This window comes from Lepisosteus platostomus, chromosome 5, assembly GCF_059453375.1.
Source record: "Lepisosteus platostomus isolate fLepPlt1 chromosome 5, fLepPlt1.hap1, whole genome shotgun sequence".
NCBI classification, from domain to species: domain Eukaryota; kingdom Metazoa; phylum Chordata; class Actinopteri; order Semionotiformes; family Lepisosteidae; genus Lepisosteus; species Lepisosteus platostomus.
In genome coordinates this window covers 18,716,244-18,743,028 of record NC_142615.1, presented here as the reverse complement: position 1 = coordinate 18,743,028, position 26,785 = coordinate 18,716,244, and the positions used below count along the sequence as shown (strand labels likewise).

The 26,785-nt window shown below is 51.0% G+C and overlaps 11 non-coding genes across 11 annotated transcripts; all 11 read left to right on the top strand.

The window, feature by feature from the left end:
• The first annotated feature begins 1,940 nt into the window (after positions 1–1,940).
• trnap-agg (transfer RNA proline (anticodon AGG)) lies at positions 1,941–2,012 on the top strand. Its single transcript has one exon. It is a non-coding gene; the product is annotated as a tRNA-Pro (tRNA).
• Positions 2,013–4,129: 2,117 nt separating this feature from the next.
• On the top strand, positions 4,130–4,201 carry trnap-agg (transfer RNA proline (anticodon AGG)). Its single transcript has one exon. It is a non-coding gene; the product is annotated as a tRNA-Pro (tRNA).
• A 2,117-nt stretch (positions 4,202–6,318) lies between these two features.
• Positions 6,319–6,390, top strand: trnap-agg (transfer RNA proline (anticodon AGG)). The gene has a single exon. It is a non-coding gene; the product is annotated as a tRNA-Pro (tRNA).
• A 4,302-nt stretch (positions 6,391–10,692) lies between these two features.
• On the top strand, positions 10,693–10,764 carry trnap-agg (transfer RNA proline (anticodon AGG)). Its single transcript has one exon. It is a non-coding gene; the product is annotated as a tRNA-Pro (tRNA).
• A 2,117-nt stretch (positions 10,765–12,881) lies between these two features.
• trnap-agg (transfer RNA proline (anticodon AGG)) lies at positions 12,882–12,953 on the top strand. Its single transcript has one exon. It is a non-coding gene; the product is annotated as a tRNA-Pro (tRNA).
• A 2,117-nt stretch (positions 12,954–15,070) lies between these two features.
• Positions 15,071–15,142, top strand: trnap-agg (transfer RNA proline (anticodon AGG)). The gene has a single exon. It is a non-coding gene; the product is annotated as a tRNA-Pro (tRNA).
• Positions 15,143–17,259: 2,117 nt separating this feature from the next.
• On the top strand, positions 17,260–17,331 carry trnap-agg (transfer RNA proline (anticodon AGG)). The gene has a single exon. It is a non-coding gene; the product is annotated as a tRNA-Pro (tRNA).
• Positions 17,332–19,448: 2,117 nt separating this feature from the next.
• trnap-ugg (transfer RNA proline (anticodon UGG)) lies at positions 19,449–19,520 on the top strand. The gene has a single exon. It is a non-coding gene; the product is annotated as a tRNA-Pro (tRNA).
• Positions 19,521–21,637: 2,117 nt separating this feature from the next.
• Positions 21,638–21,709, top strand: trnap-agg (transfer RNA proline (anticodon AGG)). Its single transcript has one exon. It is a non-coding gene; the product is annotated as a tRNA-Pro (tRNA).
• A 2,117-nt stretch (positions 21,710–23,826) lies between these two features.
• On the top strand, positions 23,827–23,898 carry trnap-agg (transfer RNA proline (anticodon AGG)). The gene has a single exon. It is a non-coding gene; the product is annotated as a tRNA-Pro (tRNA).
• A 2,118-nt stretch (positions 23,899–26,016) lies between these two features.
• trnap-agg (transfer RNA proline (anticodon AGG)) lies at positions 26,017–26,088 on the top strand. Its single transcript has one exon. It is a non-coding gene; the product is annotated as a tRNA-Pro (tRNA).
• The last annotated feature ends 697 nt before the right edge of the window (positions 26,089–26,785 follow it).

Genomic DNA, 26,785 nt, shown 5'->3' with positions numbered 1-26,785 from the left:
TCGTTCAAAAGAACACGTACTGAAAACTCATCACCACTGTGTCGTAGATGAGCACCGCGATCGCTTGTTGTCATGCGTCCTTACTTGGGAAATGCAGAAGCAAAAACTGCCCTCTCTCAGCCACCGAAACGTGTGCGGCTCGCCTTGCGCTCTCTGCGCCTCACATATTTGTCGAGCTGTCTGCTCTTCTTTCTGTTGAAGTAATCAAGTTATGGGGCGTCCTGCAGCCTATGATGTTCTCACTGAGAGCTTTCAAGATTTGAAGGAAAACTACGAGCTTGATGGCTCAAGTCGAACGAATGTGATTGTTAAGCAATCGATGATCAAAAGCACGTCTTCTAACAATTCGTGAGAGTATTATCAGCACTGTTTTCACTCGGATATACTTTTCACTTGCTAAGCTGACAAATTGGACGAGAAAATGCCGGAGACGCACTCAGTGCAGACTGAGGTTGGGAAGGAGGTGTGGCCCTTCAACGCTTGACAACTGAAGGACATTCTCTCCGCAACGGAGGAGCACCTGTCAGAAGTCGCAGAAGCTAAACAAGAGCACCGGGCTTCCGGAGATCCAAACTCAGACCTGGAGGATGCGGGCATCGATCCCGCTACCTCTTGCATGCTAAGCGAGCGCTCTACCATTTGAGCTAATCCCCCTCGCTTCATGCGTCTCGGCATCATGTCTTACCGCCTCTGCCCCTCTTACCGGGCACCGCCCACTGCCCTTGGTCTGCAAGGCAGTCCTTTCAAGTGCGATGACGACGCTGAGACCTTCGTTGCCTATTGTACGAGCTGAACTTTTGTGCTCATCAATTCAACGCTCTTTCCATCAACTCATCTTGTCTTTTGACGCTTCGTGTTTTGCGCTCCTTTGACTATCGGCATATCGGGTGACTGCAAACACTGAAGTTCTTGCTTACGGAGTGTGGAACATTGTTTTCAAGTGATCGCTGTTCTGTCATGTTGACGCCGAGTGAATCTTTCTTTGGCAACATGGGCAGGCTGACAGCAGTGCGAGCGAAAGTAATGGCAAATTTCTTGACTTATTTCTGAATGTGAATGTTCTTTAGAAAAGGGATGCGGCGTTGCTTCTCGCCCGTGTAAAGGTCACGCATTCCAGACGTGGTTATGAGCGAACAGTTGCCGCAAGTGTTTGAAAAGAGCAAGAGAGGAAGCAGCCCTGCCCCGTGTGAGGATCAAACTCAGGCCCTTCAGATGACGAGACTGACGCACTACCAATTACGCCAACAAGCCCAGCTGCAGTACACACACCGGAAAGTTTGCCTCACATGGATTTCAGTCGCCCGTTCCCTAATCTTTAGACGCCCTCTGCTGAATGTTGCATTTGCCTTTTGATCTCACCGATACATTTTTGGTCTGTTTCTGTTGCGAGTCCGTCTTTCAGATCTCACCTAGCACAAGTCTCTGTGGCTGAAGTGGCCTCTCTGCTTCAGCATCGTGCCCTCACTCAGCCATTAAAAATGTCACTCGGACTTCTGACATGCTGACATGAAATGTCAAGAGAGAGGGGCGGAGTGACGCTTAAGCCAGAGAGAAGATGAAAAGGGGGCGTGGCTGCGAAACGCTTGACAGCTGCACGATGCTCTCCATGTAAGGCGGGACCACAGGCTAAAGGACGCCTTTCGGCACATCAAGCTCTAAGCACACACCTGGAGGATGCGGGAATTGATCCTGCTATCTCCCACATGCAAAGCAAGCGCTGTACCATACAAGCCAACCCCCCTCGCTGGGACTTATGCCTCGGCGTCACCTAGTGCCGCTTGTTCCCCTCTTACCGGGCACAGTTCACTGCCCTTCGTCTGCAAGGCAGTCGTGTAATTGCAGCTTTCTTGACTTATTGATGAAGGTCTGACTGGACGAGCGAATGGCGCCTCTCCCCATCCTCAAGCTCGCTGACAGATTGAAATGGAAAGTGCTGCTGTGGCTCGTTGGTCTAGTGGTATGATTCTCGCTTAGGGTGCGAGAGGTCCCGGGTTCAACTCCCGGACGAGCCCTCGTGTGCTCTTTTCCTCCTCTTCCACAAGACTGGGAACTGATATCCACATCACTTCGCAGCGTCTGCTTATGGCAAACGATGGAATGTGACTAATGACTGAACGAGCCTGGTGAATTCTCATCACGTGGCACAATGAGAGCGTGCAGTCAGCTGTCCAAGGCGGCAACCTCATTGCTCGTTCAAAAGAACACGTACTGAAAACTCATCACCACTGTGTCGTAGATGAGCACCGCGATCGCTTGTTGTCATGCGTCCTTACTTGGGAAATGCAGAAGCAAAAACTGCCCTCTCTCAGCCACCGAAACGTGTGCGGCTCGCCTTGCGCTCTCTGCGCCTCACATATTTGTCGAGCTGTCTGCTCTTCTTTCTGTTGAAGTAATCAAGTTACGGGGCGTCCTGCAGCCTATGATGTTCTCACTGAGAGCTTTCAAGATTTGAAGGAAAACTACGAGCTTGATGGCTCAAGTCGAACGAATGTGATTGTTAAGCAATCGATGATCAAAAGCACGTCTTCTAACAATTCGTGAGAGTATTATCAGCACTGTTTTCACTCGGATATACTTTTCACTTGCTAAGCTGACAAATTGGACGAGAAAATGCCGGAGACGCACTCAGTGCAGACTGAGGTTGGGAAGGAGGTGTGGCCCTTCAACGCTTGACAACTGAAGGACATTCTCTCCGCAACGGAGGAGCACCTGTCAGAAGTCGCAGAAGCTAAACAAGAGCACCGGGCTTCCGGAGATCCAAACTCAGACCTGGAGGATGCGGGCATCGATCCCGCTACCTCTTGCATGCTAAGCGAGCGCTCTACCATTTGAGCTAATCCCCCTCGCTTCATGCGTCTCGGCATCATGTCTTACCGCCTCTGCCCCTCTTACCGGGCACCGCCCACTGCCCTTGGTCTGCAAGGCAGTCCTTTCAAGTGCGATGACGACGCTGAGACCTTCGTTGCCTATTGTACGAGCTGAACTTTTGTGCTCATCAATTCAACGCTCTTTCCATCAACTCATCTTGTCTTTTGACGCTTCGTGTTTTGCGCTCCTTTGACTATCGGCATATCGGGTGACTGCAAACACTGAAGTTCTTGCTTACGGAGTGTGGAACATTGTTTTCAAGTGATCGCTGTTCTGTCATGTTGACGCCGAGTGAATCTTTCTTTGGCAACATGGGCAGGCTGACAGCAGTGCGAGCGAAAGTAATGGCAAATTTCTTGACTTATTTCTGAATGTGAATGTTCTTTAGAAAAGGGATGCGGCGTTGCTTCTCGCCCGTGTAAAGGTCACGCATTCCAGACGTGGTTATGAGCGAACAGTTGCCGCAAGTGTTTGAAAAGAGCAAGAGAGGAAGCAGCCCTGCCCCGTGTGAGGATCAAACTCAGGCCCTTCAGATGACGAGACTGACGCACTACCAATTACGCCAACAAGCCCAGCTGCAGTACACACACCGGAAAGTTTGCCTCACATGGATTTCAGTCACCCGTTCCCTAATCTTTAGACGCCCTCTGCTGAATGTTGCATTTGCCTTTTGATCTCACCGATACATTTTTGGTCTGTTTCTGTTGCGAGTCCGTCTTTCAGATCTCACCTAGCACAAGTCTCTGTGGCTGAAGTGGCCTCTCTGCTTCAGCATCGTGCCCTCACTCAGCCATTAAAAATGTCACTCGGACTTCTGACATGCTGACATGAAATGTCAAGAGAGAGGGGCGGAGTGACGCTTAAGCCAGAGAGAAGATGAAAAGGGGGCGTGGCTGCGAAACGCTTGACAGCTGCACGATGCTCTCCATGTAAGGCGGGACCACAGGCTAAAGGACGCCTTTCGGCACATCAAGCTCTAAGCACACACCTGGAGGATGCGGGAATTGATCCTGCTATCTCCCACATGCAAAGCAAGCGCTGTACCATACAAGCCAACCCCCCTCGCTGGGACTTATGCCTCGGCGTCACCTAGTGCCGCTTGTTCCCCTCTTACCGGGCACAGTTCACTGCCCTTCGTCTGCAAGGCAGTCGTGTAATTGCAGCTTTCTTGACTTATTGATGAAGGTCTGACTGGACGAGCGAATGGCGCCTCTCCCCATCCTCAAGCTCGCTGACAGATTGAAATGGAAAGTGCTGCTGTGGCTCGTTGGTCTAGTGGTATGATTCTCGCTTAGGGTGCGAGAGGTCCCGGGTTCAACTCCCGGACGAGCCCTCGTGTGCTCTTTTCCTCCTCTTCCACAAGACTGGGAACTGATATCCACATCACTTCGCAGCGTCTGCTTATGGCAAACGATGGAATGTGACTAATGACTGAACGAGCCTGGTGAATTCTCATCACGTGGCACAATGAGAGCGTGCAGTCAGCTGTCCAAGGCGGCAACCTCATTGCTCGTTCAAAAGAACACGTACTGAAAACTCATCACCACTGTGTCGTAGATGAGCACCGCGATCGCTTGTTGTCATGCGTCCTTACTTGGGAAATGCAGAAGCAAAAACTGCCCTCTCTCAGCCACCGAAACGTGTGCGGCTCGCCTTGCGCTCTCTGCGCCTCACATATTTGTCGAGCTGTCTGCTCTTCTTTCTGTTGAAGTAATCAAGTTACGGGGCGTCCTGCAGCCTATGATGTTCTCACTGAGAGCTTTCAAGATTTGAAGGAAAACTACGAGCTTGATGGCTCAAGTCGAACGAATGTGATTGTTAAGCAATCGATGATCAAAAGCACGTCTTCTAACAATTCGTGAGAGTATTATCAGCACTGTTTTCACTCGGATATACTTTTCACTTGCTAAGCTGACAAATTGGACGAGAAAATGCCGGAGACGCACTCAGTGCAGACTGAGGTTGGGAAGGAGGTGTGGCCCTTCAACGCTTGACAACTGAAGGACATTCTCTCCGCAACGGAGGAGCACCTGTCAGAAGTCGCAGAAGCTAAACAAGAGCACCGGGCTTCCGGAGATCCAAACTCAGACCTGGAGGATGCGGGCATCGATCCCGCTACCTCTTGCATGCTAAGCGAGCGCTCTACCATTTGAGCTAATCCCCCTCGCTTCATGCGTCTCGGCATCATGTCTTACCGCCTCTGCCCCTCTTACCGGGCACCGCCCACTGCCCTTGGTCTGCAAGGCAGTCCTTTCAAGTGCGATGACGACGCTGAGACCTTCGTTGCCTATTGTACGAGCTGAACTTTTGTGCTCATCAATTCAACGCTCTTTCCATCAACTCATCTTGTCTTTTGACGCTTCGTGTTTTGCGCTCCTTTGACTATCGGCATATCGGGTGACTGCAAACACTGAAGTTCTTGCTTACGGAGTGTGGAACATTGTTTTCAAGTGATCGCTGTTCTGTCATGTTGACGCCGAGTGAATCTTTCTTTGGCAACATGGGCAGGCTGACAGCAGTGCGAGCGAAAGTAATGGCAAATTTCTTGACTTATTTCTGAATGTGAATGTTCTTTAGAAAAGGGATGCGGCGTTGCTTCTCGCCCGTGTAAAGGTCACGCATTCCAGACGTGGTTATGAGCGAACAGTTGCCGCAAGTGTTTGAAAAGAGCAAGAGAGGAAGCAGCCCTGCCCCGTGTGAGGATCAAACTCAGGCCCTTCAGATGACGAGACTGACGCACTACCAATTACGCCAACAAGCCCAGCTGCAGTACACACACCGGAAAGTTTGCCTCACATGGATTTCAGTCGCCCGTTCCCTAATCTTTAGACGCCCTCTGCTGAATGTTGCATTTGCCTTTTGATCTCACCGATACATTTTTGGTCTGTTTCTGTTGCGAGTCCGTCTTTCAGATCTCACCTAGCACAAGTCTCTGTGGCTGAAGTGGCCTCTCTGCTTCAGCATCGTGCCCTCACTCAGCCATTAAAAATGTCACTCGGACTTCTGACATGCTGACATGAAATGTCAAGAGAGAGGGGCGGAGTGACGCTTAAGCCAGAGAGAAGATGAAAAGGGGGCGTGGCTGCGAAACGCTTGACAGCTGCACGATGCTCTCCATGTAAGGCGGGACCACAGGCTAAAGGACGCCTTTCGGCACATCAAGCTCTAAGCACACACCTGGAGGATGCGGGAATTGATCCTGCTATCTCCCACATGCAAAGCAAGCGCTGTACCATACAAGCCAACCCCCCTCGCTGGGACTTATGCCTCGGCGTCACCTAGTGCCGCTTGTTCCCCTCTTACCGGGCACAGTTCACTGCCCTTCGTCTGCAAGGCAGTCGTGTAATTGCAGCTTTCTTGACTTATTGATGAAGGTCTGACTGGACGAGCGAATGGCGCCTCTCCCCATCCTCAAGCTCGCTGACAGATTGAAATGGAAAGTGCTGCTGTGGCTCGTTGGTCTAGTGGTATGATTCTCGCTTAGGGTGCGAGAGGTCCCGGGTTCAACTCCCGGACGAGCCCTCGTGTGCTCTTTTCCTCCTCTTCCACAAGACTGGGAACTGATATCCACATCACTTCGCAGCGTCTGCTTATGGCAAACGATGGAATGTGACTAATGACTGAACGAGCCTGGTGAATTCTCATCACGTGGCACAATGAGAGCGTGCAGTCAGCTGTCCAAGGCGGCAACCTCATTGCTCGTTCAAAAGAACACGTACTGAAAACTCATCACCACTGTGTCGTAGATGAGCACCGCGATCGCTTGTTGTCATGCGTCCTTACTTGGGAAATGCAGAAGCAAAAACTGCCCTCTCTCAGCCACCGAAACGTGTGCGGCTCGCCTTGCGCTCTCTGCGCCTCACATATTTGTCGAGCTGTCTGCTCTTCTTTCTGTTGAAGTAATCAAGTTACGGGGCGTCCTGCAGCCTATGATGTTCTCACTGAGAGCTTTCAAGATTTGAAGGAAAACTACGAGCTTGATGGCTCAAGTCGAACGAATGTGATTGTTAAGCAATCGATGATCAAAAGCACGTCTTCTAACAATTCGTGAGAGTATTATCAGCACTGTTTTCACTCGGATATACTTTTCACTTGCTAAGCTGACAAATTGGACGAGAAAATGCCGGAGACGCACTCAGTGCAGACTGAGGTTGGGAAGGAGGTGTGGCCCTTCAACGCTTGACAACTGAAGGACATTCTCTCCGCAACGGAGGAGCACCTGTCAGAAGTCGCAGAAGCTAAACAAGAGCACCGGGCTTCCGGAGATCCAAACTCAGACCTGGAGGATGCGGGCATCGATCCCGCTATCTCTTGCATGCTAAGCGAGCGCTCTACCATTTGAGCTAATCCCCCTCGCTTCATGCGTCTCGGCATCATGTCTTACCGCCTCTGCCCCTCTTACCGGGCACCGCCCACTGCCCTTGGTCTGCAAGGCAGTCCTTTCAAGTGCGATGACGACGCTGAGACCTTCGTTGCCTATTGTACGAGCTGAACTTTTGTGCTCATCAATTCAACGCTCTTTCCATCAACTCATCTTGTCTTTTGACGCTTCGTGTTTTGCGCTCCTTTGACTATCGGCATATCGGGTGACTGCAAACACTGAAGTTCTTGCTTACGGAGTGTGGAACATTGTTTTCAAGTGATCGCTGTTCTGTCATGTTGACGCCGAGTGAATCTTTCTTTGGCAACATGGGCAGGCTGACAGCAGTGCGAGCGAAAGTAATGGCAAATTTCTTGACTTATTTCTGAATGTGAATGTTCTTTAGAAAAGGGATGCGGCGTTGCTTCTCGCCCGTGTAAAGGTCACGCATTCCAGACGTGGTTATGAGCGAACAGTTGCCGCAAGTGTTTGAAAAGAGCAAGAGAGGAAGCAGCCCTGCCCCGTGTGAGGATCAAACTCAGGCCCTTCAGATGACGAGACTGACGCACTACCAATTACGCCAACAAGCCCAGCTGCAGTACACACACCGGAAAGTTTGCCTCACATGGATTTCAGTCGCCCGTTCCCTAATCTTTAGACGCCCTCTGCTGAATGTTGCATTTGCCTTTTGATCTCACCGATACATTTTTGGTCTGTTTCTGTTGCGAGTCCGTCTTTCAGATCTCACCTAGCACAAGTCTCTGTGGCTGAGGTGGCCTCTCTGCTTCAGCATCGTGCCCTCACTCAGCCATTAAAAATGTCACTCGGACTTCTGACATGCTGACATGAAATGTCAAGAGAGAGGGGCGGAGTGACGCTTAAGCCAGAGAGAAGATGAAAAGGGGGCGTGGCTGCGAAACGCTTGACAGCTGCACGATGCTCTCCATGTAAGGCGGGACCACAGGCTAAAGGACGCCTTTCGGCACATCAAGCTCTAAGCACACACCTGGAGGATGCGGGAATTGATCCTGCTATCTCCCACATGCAAAGCAAGCGCTGTACCATACAAGCCAACCCCCCTCGCTGGGACTTATGCCTCGGCGTCACCTAGTGCCGCTTGTTCCCCTCTTACCGGGCACAGTTCACTGCCCTTCGTCTGCAAGGCAGTCGTGTAATTGCAGCTTTCTTGACTTATTGATGAAGGTCTGACTGGACGAGCGAATGGCGCCTCTCCCCATCCTCAAGCTCGCTGACAGATTGAAATGGAAAGTGCTGCTGTGGCTCGTTGGTCTAGTGGTATGATTCTCGCTTAGGGTGCGAGAGGTCCCGGGTTCAACTGATGAGCCCTCGTGTGCTCTTTTCCTCCTCTTCCACAAGACTGGGAACTGATATCCACATCACTTCGCAGCGTCTGCTTATGGCAAACGATGGAATGTGACTAATGACTGAACGAGCCTGGTGAATTCTCATCACGTGGCACAATGAGAGCGTGCAGTCAGCTGTCCAAGGCGGCAACCTCATTGCTCGTTCAAAAGAACACGTACTGAAAACTCATCACCACTGTGTCGTAGATGAGCACCGCGATCGCTTGTTGTCATGCGTCCTTACTTGGGAAATGCAGAAGCAAAAACTGCCCTCTCTCAGCCACCGAAACGTGTGCAGCTCGCCTTGCGCTCTCTGCGCCTCACATATTTGTCGAGCTGTCTGCTCTTCTTTCTGTTGAAGTAATCAAGTTACGGGGCGTCCTGCAGCCTATGATGTTCTCACTGAGAGCTTTCAAGATTTGAAGGAAAACTACGAGCTTGATGGCTCAAGTCGAACGAATGTGATTGTTAAGCAATCGATGATCAAAAGCACGTCTTCTAACAATTCGTGAGAGTATTATCAGCACTGTTTTCACTCGGATATACTTTTCACTTGCTAAGCTGACAAATTGGACGAGAAAATGCCGGAGACGCACTCAGTGCAGACTGAGGTTGGGAAGGAGGTGTGGCCCTTCAACGCTTGACAACTGAAGGACATTCTCTCCGCAACGGAGGAGCACCTGTCAGAAGTCGCAGAAGCTAAACAAGAGCACCGGGCTTCCGGAGATCCAAACTCAGACCTGGAGGATGCGGGCATCGATCCCGCTACCTCTTGCATGCTAAGCGAGCGCTCTACCATTTGAGCTAATCCCCCTCGCTTCATGCGTCTCGGCATCATGTCTTACCGCCTCTGCCCCTCTTACCGGGCACCGCCCACTGCCCTTGGTCTGCAAGGCAGTCCTTTCAAGTGCGATGACGACGCTGAGACCTTCGTTGCCTATTGTACGAGCTGAACTTTTGTGCTCATCAATTCAACGCTCTTTCCATCAACTCATCTTGTCTTTTGACGCTTCGTGTTTTGCGCTCCTTTGACTATCGGCATATCGGGTGACTGCAAACACTGAAGTTCTTGCTTACGGAGTGTGGAACATTGTTTTCAAGTGATCGCTGTTCTGTCATGTTGACGCCGAGTGAATCTTTCTTTGGCAACATGGGCAGGCTGACAGCAGTGCGAGCGAAAGTAATGGCAAATTTCTTGACTTATTTCTGAATGTGAATGTTCTTTAGAAAAGGGATGCGGCGTTGCTTCTCGCCCATGTAAAGGTCACGCATTCCAGACGTGGTTATGAGCGAACAGTTGCCGCAAGTGTTTGAAAAGAGCAAGAGAGGAAGCAGCCCTGCCCCGTGTGAGGATCAAACTCAGGCCCTTCAGATGACGAGACTGACGCACTACCAATTACGCCAACAAGCCCAGCTGCAGTACACACACCGGAAAGTTTGCCTCACATGGATTTCAGTCGCCCGTTCCCTAATCTTTAGACGCCCTCTGCTGAATGTTGCATTTGCCTTTTGATCTCACCGATACATTTTTGGTCTGTTTCTGTTGCGAGTCCGTCTTTCAGATCTCACCTAGCACAAGTCTCTGTGGCTGAGGTGGCCTCTCTGCTTCAGCATCGTGCCCTCACTCAGCCATTAAAAATGTCACTCGGACTTCTGACATGCTGACATGAAATGTCAAGAGAGAGGGGCGGAGTGACGCTTAAGCCAGAGAGAAGATGAAAAGGGGGCGTGGCTGCGAAACGCTTGACAGCTGCACGATGCTCTCCATGTAAGGCGGGACCACAGGCTAAAGGACGCCTTTCGGCACATCAAGCTCTAAGCACACACCTGGAGGATGCGGGAATTGATCCTGCTATCTCCCACATGCAAAGCAAGCGCTGTACCATACAAGCCAACCCCCCTCGCTGGGACTTATGCCTCGGCGTCACCTAGTGCCGCTTGTTCCCCTCTTACCGGGCACAGTTCACTGCCCTTCGTCTGCAAGGCAGTCGTGTAATTGCAGCTTTCTTGACTTATTGATGAAGGTCTGACTGGACGAGCGAATGGCGCCTCTCCCCATCCTCAAGCTCGCTGACAGATTGAAATGGAAAGTGCTGCTGTGGCTCGTTGGTCTAGTGGTATGATTCTCGCTTAGGGTGCGAGAGGTCCCGGGTTCAACTCCCGGACGAGCCCTCGTGTGCTCTTTTCCTCCTCTTCCACAAGACTGGGAACTGATATCCACATCACTTCGCAGCGTCTGCTTATGGCAAACGATGGAATGTGACTAATGACTGAACGAGCCTGGTGAATTCTCATCACGTGGCACAATGAGAGCGTGCAGTCAGCTGTCCAAGGCGGCAACCTCATTGCTCGTTCAAAAGAACACGTACTGAAAACTCATCACCACTGTGTCGTAGATGAGCACCGCGATCGCTTGTTGTCATGCGTCCTTACTTGGGAAATGCAGAAGCAAAAACTGCCCTCTCTCAGCCACCGAAACGTGTGCGGCTCGCCTTGCGCTCTCTGCGCCTCACATATTTGTCGAGCTGTCTGCTCTTCTTTCTGTTGAAGTAATCAAGTTACGGGGCGTCCTGCAGCCTATGATGTTCTCACTGAGAGCTTTCAAGATTTGAAGGAAAACTACGAGCTTGATGGCTCAAGTCGAACGAATGTGATTGTTAAGCAATCGATGATCAAAAGCACGTCTTCTAACAATTCGTGAGAGTATTATCAGCACTGTTTTCACTCGGATATACTTTTCACTTGCTAAGCTGACAAATTGGACGAGAAAATGCCGGAGACGCACTCAGTGCAGACTGAGGTTGGGAAGGAGGTGTGGCCCTTCAACGCTTGACAACTGAAGGACATTCTCTCCGCAACGGAGGAGCACCTGTCAGAAGTCGCAGAAGCTAAACAAGAGCACCGGGCTTCCGGAGATCCAAACTCAGACCTGGAGGATGCGGGCATCGATCCCGCTACCTCTTGCATGCTAAGCGAGCGCTCTACCATTTGAGCTAATCCCCCTCGCTTCATGCGTCTCGGCATCATGTCTTACCGCCTCTGCCCCTCTTACCGGGCACCGCCCACTGCCCTTGGTCTGCAAGGCAGTCCTTTCAAGTGCGATGACGACGCTGAGACCTTCGTTGCCTATTGTACGAGCTGAACTTTTGTGCTCATCAATTCAACGCTCTTTCCATCAACTCATCTTGTCTTTTGACGCTTCGTGTTTTGCGCTCCTTTGACTATCGGCATATCGGGTGACTGCAAACACTGAAGTTCTTGCTTACGGAGTGTGGAACATTGTTTTCAAGTGATCGCTGTTCTGTCATGTTGACGCCGAGTGAATCTTTCTTTGGCAACATGGGCAGGCTGACAGCAGTGCGAGCGAAAGTAATGGCAAATTTCTTGACTTATTTCTGAATGTGAATGTTCTTTAGAAAAGGGATGCGGCGTTGCTTCTCGCCCGTGTAAAGGTCACGCATTCCAGACGTGGTTATGAGCGAACAGTTGCCGCAAGTGTTTGAAAAGAGCAAGAGAGGAAGCAGCCCTGCCCCGTGTGAGGATCAAACTCAGGCCCTTCAGATGACGAGACTGACGCACTACCAATTACGCCAACAAGCCCAGCTGCAGTACACACACCGGAAAGTTTGCCTCACATGGATTTCAGTCGCCCGTTCCCTAATCTTTAGACGCCCTCTGCTGAATGTTGCATTTGCCTTTTGATCTCACCGATACATTTTTGGTCTGTTTCTGTTGCGAGTCCGTCTTTCAGATCTCACCTAGCACAAGTCTCTGTGGCTGAGGTGGCCTCTCTGCTTCAGCATCGTGCCCTCACTCAGCCATTAAAAATGTCACTCGGACTTCTGACATGCTGACATGAAATGTCAAGAGAGAGGGGCGGAGTGACGCTTAAGCCAGAGAGAAGATGAAAAGGGGGCGTGGCTGCGAAACGCTTGACAGCTGCACGATGCTCTCCATGTAAGGCGGGACCACAGGCTAAAGGACGCCTTTCGGCACATCAAGCTCTAAGCACACACCTGGAGGATGCGGGAATTGATCCTGCTATCTCCCACATGCAAAGCAAGCGCTGTACCATACAAGCCAACCCCCCTCGCTGGGACTTATGCCTCGGCGTCACCTAGTGCCGCTTGTTCCCCTCTTACCGGGCACAGTTCACTGCCCTTCGTCTGCAAGGCAGTCGTGTAATTGCAGCTTTCTTGACTTATTGATGAAGGTCTGACTGGACGAGCGAATGGCGCCTCTCCCCATCCTCAAGCTCGCTGACAGATTGAAATGGAAAGTGCTGCTGTGGCTCGTTGGTCTAGTGGTATGATTCTCGCTTAGGGTGCGAGAGGTCCCGGGTTCAACTCCCGGACGAGCCCTCGTGTGCTCTTTTCCTCCTCTTCCACAAGACTGGGAACTGATATCCACATCACTTCGCAGCGTCTGCTTATGGCAAACGATGGAATGTGACTAATGACTGAACGAGCCTGGTGAATTCTCATCACGTGGCACAATGAGAGCGTGCAGTCAGCTGTCCAAGGCGGCAACCTCATTGCTCGTTCAAAAGAACACGTACTGAAAACTCATCACCACTGTGTCGTAGATGAGCACCGCGATCGCTTGTTGTCATGCGTCCTTACTTGGGAAATGCAGAAGCAAAAACTGCCCTCTCTCAGCCACCGAAACGTGTGCGGCTCGCCTTGCGCTCTCTGCGCCTCACATATTTGTCGAGCTGTCTGCTCTTCTTTCTGTTGAAGTAATCAAGTTACGGGGCGTCCTGCAGCCTATGATGTTCTCACTGAGAGCTTTCAAGATTTGAAGGAAAACTACGAGCTTGATGGCTCAAGTCGAACGAATGTGATTGTTAAGCAATCGATGATCAAAAGCACGTCTTCTAACAATTCGTGAGAGTATTATCAGCACTGTTTTCACTCGGATATACTTTTCACTTGCTAAGCTGACAAATTGGACGAGAAAATGCCGGAGACGCACTCAGTGCAGACTGAGGTTGGGAAGGAGGTGTGGCCCTTCAACGCTTGACAACTGAAGGACATTCTCTCCGCAACGGAGGAGCACCTGTCAGAAGTCGCAGAAGCTAAACAAGAGCACCGGGCTTCCGGAGATCCAAACTCAGACCTGGAGGATGCGGGCATCGATCCCGCTACCTCTTGCATGCTAAGCGAGCGCTCTACCATTTGAGCTAATCCCCCTCGCTTCATGCGTCTCGGCATCATGTCTTACCGCCTCTGCCCCTCTTACCGGGCACCGCCCACTGCCCTTGGTCTGCAAGGCAGTCCTTTCAAGTGCGATGACGACGCTGAGACCTTCGTTGCCTATTGTACGAGCTGAACTTTTGTGCTCATCAATTCAACGCTCTTTCCATCAACTCATCTTGTCTTTTGACGCTTCGTGTTTTGCGCTCCTTTGACTATCGGCATATCGGGTGACTGCAAACACTGAAGTTCTTGCTTACGGAGTGTGGAACATTGTTTTCAAGTGATCGCTGTTCTGTCATGTTGACGCCGAGTGAATCTTTCTTTGGCAACATGGGCAGGCTGACAGCAGTGCGAGCGAAAGTAATGGCAAATTTCTTGACTTATTTCTGAATGTGAATGTTCTTTAGAAAAGGGATGCGGCGTTGCTTCTCGCCCGTGTAAAGGTCACGCATTCCAGACGTGGTTATGAGCGAACAGTTGCCGCAAGTGTTTGAAAAGAGCAAGAGAGGAAGCAGCCCTGCCCCGTGTGAGGATCAAACTCAGGCCCTTCAGATGACGAGACTGACGCACTACCAATTACGCCAACAAGCCCAGCTGCAGTACACACACCGGAAAGTTTGCCTCACATGGATTTCAGTCGCCCGTTCCCTAATCTTTAGACGCCCTCTGCTGAATGTTGCATTTGCCTTTTGATCTCACCGATACATTTTTGGTCTGTTTCTGTTGCGAGTCCGTCTTTCAGATCTCACCTAGCACAAGTCTCTGTGGCTGAGGTGGCCTCTCTGCTTCAGCATCGTGCCCTCACTCAGCCATTAAAAATGTCACTCGGACTTCTGACATGCTGACATGAAATGTCAAGAGAGAGGGGCGGAGTGACGCTTAAGCCAGAGAGAAGATGAAAAGGGGGCGTGGCTGCGAAACGCTTGACAGCTGCACGATGCTCTCCATGTAAGGCGGGACCACAGGCTAAAGGACGCCTTTCGGCACATCAAGCTCTAAGCACACACCTGGAGGATGCGGGAATTGATCCTGCTATCTCCCACATGCAAAGCAAGCGCTGTACCATACAAGCCAACCCCCCTCGCTGGGACTTATGCCTCGGCGTCACCTAGTGCCGCTTGTTCCCCTCTTACCGGGCACAGTTCACTGCCCTTCGTCTGCAAGGCAGTCGTGTAATTGCAGCTTTCTTGACTTATTGATGAAGGTCTGACTGGACGAGCGAATGGCGCCTCTCCCCATCCTCAAGCTCGCTGACAGATTGAAATGGAAAGTGCTGCTGTGGCTCGTTGGTCTAGTGGTATGATTCTCGCTTAGGGTGCGAGAGGTCCCGGGTTCAACTCCCGGACGAGCCCTCGTGTGCTCTTTTCCTCCTCTTCCACAAGACTGGGAACTGATATCCACATCACTTCGCAGCGTCTGCTTATGGCAAACGATGGAATGTGACTAATGACTGAACGAGCCTGGTGAATTCTCATCACGTGGCACAATGAGAGCGTGTAGTCAGCTGTCCAAGGCGGCAACCTCATTGCTCGTTCAAAAGAACACGTACTGAAAACTCATCACCACTGTGTCGTAGATGAGCACCGCGATCGCTTGTTGTCATGCGTCCTTACTTGGGAAATGCAGAAGCAAAAACTGCCCTCTCTCAGCCACCGAAACGTGTGCGGCTCGCCTTGCGCTCTCTGCGCCTCACATATTTGTCGAGCTGTCTGCTCTTCTTTCTGTTGAAGTAATCAAGTTACGGGGCGTCCTGCAGCCTATGATGTTCTCACTGAGAGCTTTCAAGATTTGAAGGAAAACTACGAGCTTGATGGCTCAAGTCGAACGAATGTGATTGTTAAGCAATCGATGATCAAAAGCACGTCTTCTAACAATTCGTGAGAGTATTATCAGCACTGTTTTCACTCGGATATACTTTTCACTTGCTAAGCTGACAAATTGGACGAGAAAATGCCGGAGACGCACTCAGTGCAGACTGAGGTTGGGAAGGAGGTGTGGCCCTTCAACGCTTGACAACTGAAGGACATTCTCTCCGCAACGGAGGAGCACCTGTCAGAAGTCGCAGAAGCTAAACAAGAGCACCGGGCTTCCGGAGATCCAAACTCAGACCTGGAGGATGCGGGCATCGATCCCGCTACCTCTTGCATGCTAAGCGAGCGCTCTACCATTTGAGCTAATCCCCCTCGCTTCATGCGTCTCGGCATCATGTCTTACCGCCTCTGCCCCTCTTACCGGGCACCGCCCACTGCCCTTGGTCTGCAAGGCAGTCCTTTCAAGTGCGATGACGACGCTGAGACCTTCGTTGCCTATTGTACGAGCTGAACTTTTGTGCTCATCAATTCAACGCTCTTTCCATCAACTCATCTTGTCTTTTGACGCTTCGTGTTTTGCGCTCCTTTGACTATCGGCATATCGGGTGACTGCAAACACTGAAGTTCTTGCTTACGGAGTGTGGAACATTGTTTTCAAGTGATCGCTGTTCTGTCATGTTGACGCCGAGTGAATCTTTCTTTGGCAACATGGGCAGGCTGACAGCAGTGCGAGCGAAAGTAATGGCAAATTTCTTGACTTATTTCTGAATGTGAATGTTCTTTAGAAAAGGGATGCGGCGTTGCTTCTCGCCTGTGTAAAGGTCACGCATTCCAGACGTGGTTATGAGCGAACAGTTGCCGCAAGTGTTTGAAAAGAGCAAGAGAGGAAGCAGCCCTGCCCCGTGTGAGGATCAAACTCAGGCCCTTCAGATGACGAGACTGACGCACTACCAATTACGCCAACAAGCCCAGCTGCAGTACACACACCGGAAAGTTTGCCTCACATGGATTTCAGTCGCCCGTTCCCTAATCTTTAGACGCCCTCTGCTGAATGTTGCATTTGCCTTTTGATCTCACCGATACATTTTTGGTCTGTTTCTGTTGCGAGTCCGTCTTTCAGATCTCACCTAGCACAAGTCTCTGTGGCTGAGGTGGCCTCTCTGCTTCAGCATCGTGCCCTCACTCAGCCATTAAAAATGTCACTCGGACTTCTGACATGCTGACATGAAATGTCAAGAGAGAGGGGCGGAGTGACGCTTAAGCCAGAGAGAAGATGAAAAGGGGGCGTGGCTGCGAAACGCTTGACAGCTGCACGATGCTCTCCATGTAAGGCGGGACCACAGGCTAAAGGACGCCTTTCGGCACATCAAGCTCTAAGCACACACCTGGAGGATGCGGGAATTGATCCTGCTATCTCCCACATGCAAAGCAAGCGCTGTACCATACAAGCCAACCCCCCTCGCTGGGACTTATGCCTCGGCGTCACCTAGTGCCGCTTGTTCCCCTCTTACCGGGCACAGTTCACTGCCCTTCGTCTGCAAGGCAGTCGTGTAATTGCAGCTTTCTTGACTTATTGATGAAGGTCTGACTGGACGAGCGAATGGCGCCTCTCCCCATCCTCAAGCTCGCTGACAGATTGAAATGGAAAGTGCTGCTGTGGCTCGTTGGTCTAGTGGTATGATTCTCGCTTAGGGTGCGAGAGGTCCCGGGTTCAACTCCCGGACGAGCCCTCGTGTGCTCTTTTCCTCCTCTTCCACAAGACTGGGAACTGATATCCACATCACTTCGCAGCGTCTGCTTATGGCAAACGATGGAATGTGACTAATGACTGAACGAGCCTGGTGAATTCTCATCACGTGGCACAATGAGAGCGTGCAGTCAGCTGTCCAAGGCGGCAACCTCATTGCTCGTTCAAAAGAACACGTACTGAAAACTCATCACCACTGTGTCGTAGATGAGCACCGCGATCGCTTGTTGTCATGCGTCCTTACTTGGGAAATGCAGAAGCAAAAACTGCCCTCTCTCAGCCACCGAAACGTGTGCGGCTCGCCTTGCGCTCTCTGCGCCTCACATATTTGTCGAGCTGTCTGCTCTTCTTTCTGTTGAAGTAATCAAGTTACGGGGCGTCCTGCAGCCTATGATGTTCTCACTGAGAGCTTTCAAGATTTGAAGGAAAACTACGAGCTTGATGGCTCAAGTCGAACGAATGTGATTGTTAAGCAATCGATGATCAAAAGCACGTCTTCTAACAATTCGTGAGAGTATTATCAGCACTGTTTTCACTCGGATATACTTTTCACTTGCTAAGCTGACAAATTGGACGAGAAAATGCCGGAGACGCACTCAGTGCAGACTGAGGTTGGGAAGGAGGTGTGGCCCTTCAACGCTTGACAACTGAAGGACATTCTCTCCGCAACGGAGGAGTACCTGTCAGAAGTCGCAGAAGCTAAACAAGAGCACCGGGCTTCCGGAGATCCAAACTCAGACCTGGAGGATGCGGGCATCGATCCCGCTACCTCTTGCATGCTAAGCGAGCGCTCTACCATTTGAGCTAATCCCCCTCGCTTCATGCGTCTCGGCATCATGTCTTACCGCCTCTGCCCCTCTTACCGGGCACCGCCCACTGCCCTTGGTCTGCAAGGCAGTCCTTTCAAGTGCGATGACGACGCTGAGACCTTCGTTGCCTATTGTACGAGCTGAACTTTTGTGCTCATCAATTCAACGCTCTTTCCATCAACTCATCTTGTCTTTTGACGCTTCGTGTTTTGCGCTCCTTTGACTATCGGCATATCGGGTGACTGCAAACACTGAAGTTCTTGCTTACGGAGTGTGGAACATTGTTTTCAAGTGATCGCTGTTCTGTCATGTTGACGCCGAGTGAATCTTTCTTTGGCAACATGGGCAGGCTGACAGCAGTGCGAGCGAAAGTAATGGCAAATTTCTTGACTTATTTCTGAATGTGAATGTTCTTTAGAAAAGGGATGCGGCGTTGCTTCTCGCCCGTGTAAAGGTCACGCATTCCAGACGTGGTTATGAGCGAACAGTTGCCGCAAGTGTTTGAAAAGAGCAAGAGAGGAAGCAGCCCTGCCCCGTGTGAGGATCAAACTCAGGCCCTTCAGATGACGAGACTGACGCACTACCAATTACGCCAACAAGCCCAGCTGCAGTACACACACCGGAAAGTTTGCCTCACATGGATTTCAGTCGCCCGTTCCCTAATCTTTAGACGCCCTCTGCTGAATGTTGCATTTGCCTTTTGATCTCACCGATACATTTTTGGTCTGTTTCTGTTGCGAGTCCGTCTTTCAGATCTCACCTAGCACAAGTCTCTGTGGCTGAAGTGGCCTCTCTGCTTCAGCATCGTGCCCTCACTCAGCCATTAAAAATGTCACTCGGACTTCTGACATGCTGACATGAAATGTCAAGAGAGAGGGGCGGAGTGACGCTTAAGCCAGAGAGAAGATGAAAAGGGGGCGTGGCTGCGAAACGCTGGACAGCTGCACGATGCTCTCCATGTAAGGCGAGACCACAGGCTAAAGGACACCTTTCGGCACATCAAGCTCTAAGCACAGACCTGGAGGATGCGGGAATTGATCCTGCTATCTCCCACATGCAAAGCAAGCGCTGTACCATACAAGCCAACCCCCCTCGCTGGGACTTATGCCTCGGCGTCACCTAGTGCCGCTTGTTCCCCTCTTACCGGGCACAGTTCACTGCCCTTCGTCTGCAAGGCAGTCATGTAATTGCAGCTTTCTTGACTTATTGATGAAGGTCTGACTGGACGAGCGAATGGCGCCTCTCCCCATCCTCAAGCTCGCTGACAGATTGAAATGGAAAGTGCTGCTGTGGCTCGTTGGTCTAGTGGTATGATTCTCGCTTTGGATGCGAGAGGTCCCGGGTTCAACTCCCGGACGAGCCCTCGTGTGCTCTTTTCCTCCTCTTCCACAAGACTGGGAACTGATATCCACATCACTTCGCAGCGTCTGCTTATGGCAAACGATGGAATGTGACTAATGACTGAACGAGCCTGGTGAATTCTCATCACGTGGCACAATGAGAGCGTGCAGTCAGCTGTCCAAGGCGGCAACCTCATTGCTCGTTCAAAAGAACACGTACTGAAAACTCATCACCACTGTGTCGTAGATGAGCACCGCGATCGCTTGTTGTCATGCGTCCTTACTTGGGAAATGCAGAAGCAAAAACTGCCCTCTCTCAGCCACCGAAACGTGTGCAGCTCGCCTTGCGCTCTCTGCGCCTCACATATTTGTCGAGCTGTCTGCTCTTCTTTCTGTTGAAGTAATCAAGTTACGGGGCGTCCTGCAGCCTATGATGTTCTCACTGAGAGCTTTCAAGATTTGAAGGAAAACTACGAGCTTGATGGCTCAAGTCGAACGAATGTGATTGTTAAGCAATCGATGATCAAAAGCACGTCTTCTAACAATTCGTGAGAGTATTATCAGCACTGTTTTCACTCGGATATACTTTTCACTTGCTAAGCTGACAAATTGGACGAGAAAATGCCGGAGACGCACTCAGTGCAGACTGAGGTTGGGAAGGAGGTGTGGCCCTTCAACGCTTGACAACTGAAGGACATTCTCTCCGCAACGGAGGAGCACCTGTCAGAAGTCGCAGAAGCTAAACAAGAGCACCGGGCTTCCGGAGATCCAAACTCAGACCTGGAGGATGCGGGCATCGATCCCGCTACCTCTTGCATGCTAAGCGAGCGCTCTACCATTTGAGCTAATCCCCCTCGCTTCATGCGTCTCGGCATCATGTCTTACCGCCTCTGCCCCTCTTACCGGGCACCGCCCACTGCCCTTGGTCTGCAAGGCAGTCCTTTCAAGTGCGATGACGACGCTGAGACCTTCGTTGCCTATTGTACGAGCTGAACTTTTGTGCTCATCAATTCAACGCTCTTTCCATCAACTCATCTTGTCTTTTGACGCTTCGTGTTTTGCGCTCCTTTGACTATCGGCATATCGGGTGACTGCAAACACTGAAGTTCTTGCTTACGGAGTGTGGAACATTGTTTTCAAGTGATCGCTGTTCTGTCATGTTGACGCCGAGTGAATCTTTCTTTGGCAACATGGGCAGGCTGACAGCAGTGCGAGCGAAAGTAATGGCAAATTTCTTGACTTATTTCTGAATGTGAATGTTCTTTAGAAAAGGGATGCGGCGTTGCTTCTCGCCCGTGTAAAGGTCACGCATTCCAGACGTGGTTATGAGCGAACAGTTGCCGCAAGTGTTTGAAAAGAGCAAGAGAGGAAGCAGCCCTGCCCCGTGTGAGGATCAAACTCAGGCCCTTCAGATGACGAGACTGACGCACTACCAATTACGCCAACAAGCCCAGCTGCAGTACACACACCGGAAAGTTTGCCTCACATGGATTTCAGTCGCCCGTTCCCTAATCTTTAGACGCCCTCTGCTGAATGTTGCATTTGCCTTTTGATCTCACCGATACATTTTTGGTCTGTTTCTGTTGCGAGTCCGTCTTTCAGATCTCACCTAGCACAAGTCTCTGTGGCTGAGGTGGCCTCTCTGCTTCAGCATCGTGCCCTCACTCAGCCATTAAAAATGTCACTCGGACTTCTGACATGCTGACATGAAATGTCAAGAGAGAGGGGCGGAGTGACGCTTAAGCCAGAGAGAAGATGAAAAGGGGGCGTGGCTGCGAAACGCTTGACAGCTGCACGATGCTCTCCATGTAAGGCGGGACCACAGGCTAAAGGACGCCTTTCGGCACATCAAGCTCTAAGCACACACCTGGAGGATGCGGGAATTGATCCTGCTATCTCCCACATGCAAAGCAAGCGCTGTACCATACAAGCCAACCCCCCTCGCTGGGACTTATGCCTCGGCGTCACCTAGTGCCGCTTGTTCCCCTCTTACCGGGCACAGTTCACTGCCCTTCGTCTGCAAGGCAGTCGTGTAATTGCAGCTTTCTTGACTTATTGATGAAGGTCTGACTGGACGAGCGAATGGCGCCTCTCCCCATCCTCAAGCTCGCTGACAGATTGAAATGGAAAGTGCTGCTGTGGCTCGTTGGTCTAGTGGTATGATTCTCGCTTAGGGTGCGAGAGGTCCCGGGTTCAACTCCCGGACGAGCCCTCGTGTGCTCTTTTCCTCCTCTTCCACAAGACTGGGAACTGATATCCACATCACTTCGCAGCGTCTGCTTATGGCAAACGATGGAATGTGACTAATGACTGAACGAGCCTGGTGAATTCTCATCACGTGGCACAATGAGAGCGTGCAGTCAGCTGTCCAAGGCGGCAACCTCATTGCTCGTTCAAAAGAACACGTACTGAAAACTCATCACCACTGTGTCGTAGATGAGCACCGCGATCGCTTGTTGTCATGCGTCCTTACTTGGGAAATGCAGAAGCAAAAACTGCCCTCTCTCAGCCACCGAAACGTGTGCGGCTCGCCTTGCGCTCTCTGCGCCTCACATATTTGTCGAGCTGTCTGCTCTTCTTTCTGTTGAAGTAATCAAGTTACGGGGCGTCCTGCAGCCTATGATGTTCTCACTGAGAGCTTTCAAGATTTGAAGGAAAACTACGAGCTTGATGGCTCAAGTCGAACGAATGTGATTGTTAAGCAATCGATGATCAAAAGCACGTCTTCTAACAATTCGTGAGAGTATTATCAGCACTGTTTTCACTCGGATATACTTTTCACTTGCTAAGCTGACAAATTGGACGAGAAAATGCCGGAGACGCACTCAGTGCAGACTGAGGTTGGGAAGGAGGTGTGGCCCTTCAACGCTTGACAACTGAAGGACATTCTCTCCGCAACGGAGGAGCACCTGTCAGAAGTCGCAGAAGCTAAACAAGAGCACCGGGCTTCCGGAGATCCAAACTCAGACCTGGAGGATGCGGGCATCGATCCCGCTACCTCTTGCATGCTAAGCGAGCGCTCTACCATTTGAGCTAATCCCCCTCGCTTCATGCGTCTCGGCATCATGTCTTACCGCCTCTGCCCCTCTTACCGGGCACCGCCCACTGCCCTTGGTCTGCAAGGCAGTCCTTTCAAGTGCGATGACGACGCTGAGACCTTCGTTGCCTATTGTACGAGCTGAACTTTTGTGCTCATCAATTCAACGCTCTTTCCATCAACTCATCTTGTCTTTTGACGCTTCGTGTTTTGCGCTCCTTTGACTATCGGCATATCGGGTGACTGCAAACACTGAAGTTCTTGCTTACGGAGTGTGGAACATTGTTTTCAAGTGATCGCTGTTCTGTCATGTTGACGCCGAGTGAATCTTTCTTTGGCAACATGGGCAGGCTGACAGCAGTGCGAGCGAAAGTAATGGCAAATTTCTTGACTTATTTCTGAATGTGAATGTTCTTTAGAAAAGGGATGCGGCGTTGCTTCTCGCCCGTGTAAAGGTCACGCATTCCAGACGTGGTTATGAGCGAACAGTTGCCGCAAGTGTTTGAAAAGAGCAAGAGAGGAAGCAGCCCTGCCCCGTGTGAGGATCAAACTCAGGCCCTTCAGATGACGAGACTGACGCACTACCAATTACGCCAACAAGCCCAGCTGCAGTACACACACCGGAAAGTTTGCCTCACATGGATTTCAGTCGCCCGTTCCCTAATCTTTAGACGCCCTCTGCTAAATGTTGCATTTGCCTTTTGATCTCACCGATACATTTTTGGTCTGTTTCTGTTGCGAGTCCGTCTTTCAGATCTCACCTAGCACAAGTCTCTGTGGCTGAGGTGGCCTCTCTGCTTCAGCATCGTGCCCTCACTCAGCCATTAAAAATGTCACTCGGACTTCTGACATGCTGACATGAAATGTCAAGAGAGAGGGGCGGAGTGACGCTTAAGCCAGAGAGAAGATGAAAAGGGGGCGTGGCTGCGAAACGCTTGACAGCTGCACGATGCTCTCCATGTAAGGCGGGACCACAGGCTAAAGGACGCCTTTCGGCACATCAAGCTCTAAGCACACACCTGGAGGATGCGGGAATTGATCCTGCTATCTCCCACATGCAAAGCAAGCGCTGTACCATACAAGCCAACCCCCCTCGCTGGGACTTATGCCTCGGCGTCACCTAGTGCCGCTTGTTCCCCTCTTACCGGGCACAGTTCACTGCCCTTCGTCTGCAAGGCAGTCGTGTAATTGCAGCTTTCTTGACTTATTGATGAAGGTCTGACTGGACGAGCGAATGGCGCCTCTCCCCATCCTCAAGCTCGCTGACAGATTGAAATGGAAAGTGCTGCTGTGGCTCGTTGGTCTAGTGGTATGATTCTCGCTTAGGGTGCGAGAGGTCCCGGGTTCAACTCCCGGACGAGCCCTCGTGTGCTCTTTTCCTCCTCTTCCACAAGACTGGGAACTGATATCCACATCACTTCGCAGCGTCTGCTTATGGCAAACGATGGAATGTGACTAATGACTGAACGAGCCTGGTGAATTCTCATCACGTGGCACAATGAGAGCGTGCAGTCAGCTGTCCAAGGCGGCAACCTCATTGCTCGTTCAAAAGAACACGTACTGAAAACTCATCACCACTGTGTCGTAGATGAGCACCGCGATCGCTTGTTGTCATGCGTCCTTACTTGGGAAATGCAGAAGCAAAAACTGCCCTCTCTCAGCCACCGAAACGTGTGCGGCTCACCTTGCGCTCTCTGCGCCTCACATATTTGTCGAGCTGTCTGCTCTTCTTTCTGTTGAAGTAATCAAGTTACGGGGCGTCCTGCAGCCTATGATGTTCTCACTGAGAGCTTTCAAGATTTGAAGGAAAACTACGAGCTTGATGGCTCAAGTCGAACGAATGTGATTGTTAAGCAATCGATGATCAAAAGCACGTCTTCTAACAATTCGTGAGAGTATTATCAGCACTGTTTTCACTCGGATATACTTTTCACTTGCTAAGCTGACAAATTGGACGAGAAAATGCCGGAGACGCACTCAGTGCAGACTGAGGTTGGGAAGGAGGTGTGGCCCTTCAACGCTTGACAACTGAAGGACATTCTCTCCGCAACGGAGGAGCACCTGTCAGAAGTCGCAGAAGCTAAACAAGAGCACCGGGCTTCCGGAGATCCAAACTCAGACCTGGAGGATGCGGGCATCGATCCCGCTACCTCTTGCATGCTAAGCGAGCGCTCTACCATTTGAGCTAATCCCCCTCGCTTCATGCGTCTCGGCATCATGTCTTACCGCCTCTGCCCCTCTTACCGGGCACCGCCCACTGCCCTTGGTCTGCAAGGCAGTCCTTTCAAGTGCGATGACGACGCTGAGACCTTCGTTGCCTATTGTACGAGCTGAACTTTTGTGCTCATCAATTCAACGCTCTTTCCATCAACTCATCTTGTCTTTTGACGCTTCGTGTTTTGCGCTCCTTTGACTATCGGCATATCGGGTGACTGCAAACACTGAAGTTCTTGCTTACGGAGTGTGGAACATTGTTTTCAAGTGATCGCTGTTCTGTCATGTTGACGCCGAGTGAATCTTTCTTTGGCAACATGGGCAGGCTGACAGCAGTGCGAGCGAAAGTAATGGCAAATTTCTTGACTTATTTCTGAATGTGAATGTTCTTTAGAAAAGGGATGCGGCGTTGCTTCTCGCCCGTGTAAAGGTCACGCATTCCAGACGTGGTTATGAGCGAACAGTTTACCGCAAGTGTTTGAAAAGAGCAAGAGAGGAAGCAGCCCTGCCCCGTGTGAGGATCAAACTCAGGCCCTTCAGATGACGAGACTGACGCACTACCAATTACGCCAACAAGCCCAGCTGCAGTACACACACCGGAAAGTTTGCCTCACATGGATTTCAGTCGCCCGTTCCCTAATCTTTAGACGCCCTCTGCTGAATGTTGCATTTGCCTTTTGATCTCACCGATACATTTTTGGTCTGTTTCTGTTGCGAGTCCGTCTTTCAGATCTCACCTAGCACAAGTCTCTGTGGCTGAGGTGGCCTCTCTGCTTCAGCATCGTGCCCTCACTCAGCCATTAAAAATGTCACTCGGACTTCTGACATGCTGACATGAAATGTCAAGAGAGAGGGGCGGAGTGACGCTTAAGCCAGAGAGAAGATGAAAAGGGGGCGTGGCTGCGAAATGCTTGACAGCTGCACGATGCTCTCCATGTAAGGCGGGACCACAGGCTAAAGGACACCTTTCGGCACATCAAGCTCTAAGCACACACCTGGAGGATGCGGGAATTGATCCTGCTATCTCCCACATGCAAAGCAAGCGCTGTACCATACAAGCCAACCCCCCTCGCTGGGACTTATGCCTCGGCGTCACCTAGTGCCGCTTGTTCCCCTCTTACCGGGCACAGTTCACTGCCCTTCGTCTGCAAGGCAGTCGTGTAATTGCAGCTTTCTTGACTTATTGATGAAGGTCTGACTGGACGAGCGAATGGCGCCTCTCCCCATCCTCAAGCTCGCTGACAGATTGAAATGGAAAGTGCTGCTGTGGCTCGTTGGTCTAGTGGTATGATTCTCGCTTAGGGTGCGAGAGGTCCCGGGTTCAACTCCCGGACGAGCCCTCGTGTGCTCTTTTCCTCCTCTTCCACAAGACTGGGAACTGATATCCACATCACTTCGCAGCGTCTGCTTATGGCAAACGATGGAATGTGACTAATGACTGAACGAGCCTGGTGAATTCTCATCACGTGGCACAATGAGAGCGTGCAGTCAGCTGTCCAAGGCGGCAACCTCATTGCTCGTTCAAAAGAACACGTACTGAAAACTCATCACCACTGTGTCGTAGATGAGCACCGCGATCGCTTGTTGTCATGCGTCCTTACTTGGGAAATGCAGAAGCAAAAACTGCCCTCTCTCAGCCACCGAAACGTGTGCGGCTCGCCTTGCGCTCTCTGCGCCTCACATATTTGTCGAGCTGTCTGCTCTTCTTTCTGTTGAAGTAATCAAGTTACGGGGCGTCCTGCAGCCTATGATGTTCTCACTGAGAGCTTTCAAGATTTGAAGGAAAACTACGAGCTTGATGGCTCAAGTCGAACGAATGTGATTGTTAAGCAATCGATGATCAAAAGCACGTCTTCTAACAATTCGTGAGAGTATTATCAGCACTGTTTTCACTCGGATATACTTTTCACTTGCTAAGCTGACAAATTGGACGAGAAAATGCCGGAGACGCACTCAGTGCAGACTGAGGTTGGGAAGGAGGTGTGGCCCTTCAACGCTTGACAACTGAAGGACATTCTCTCCGCAACGGAGGAGCAC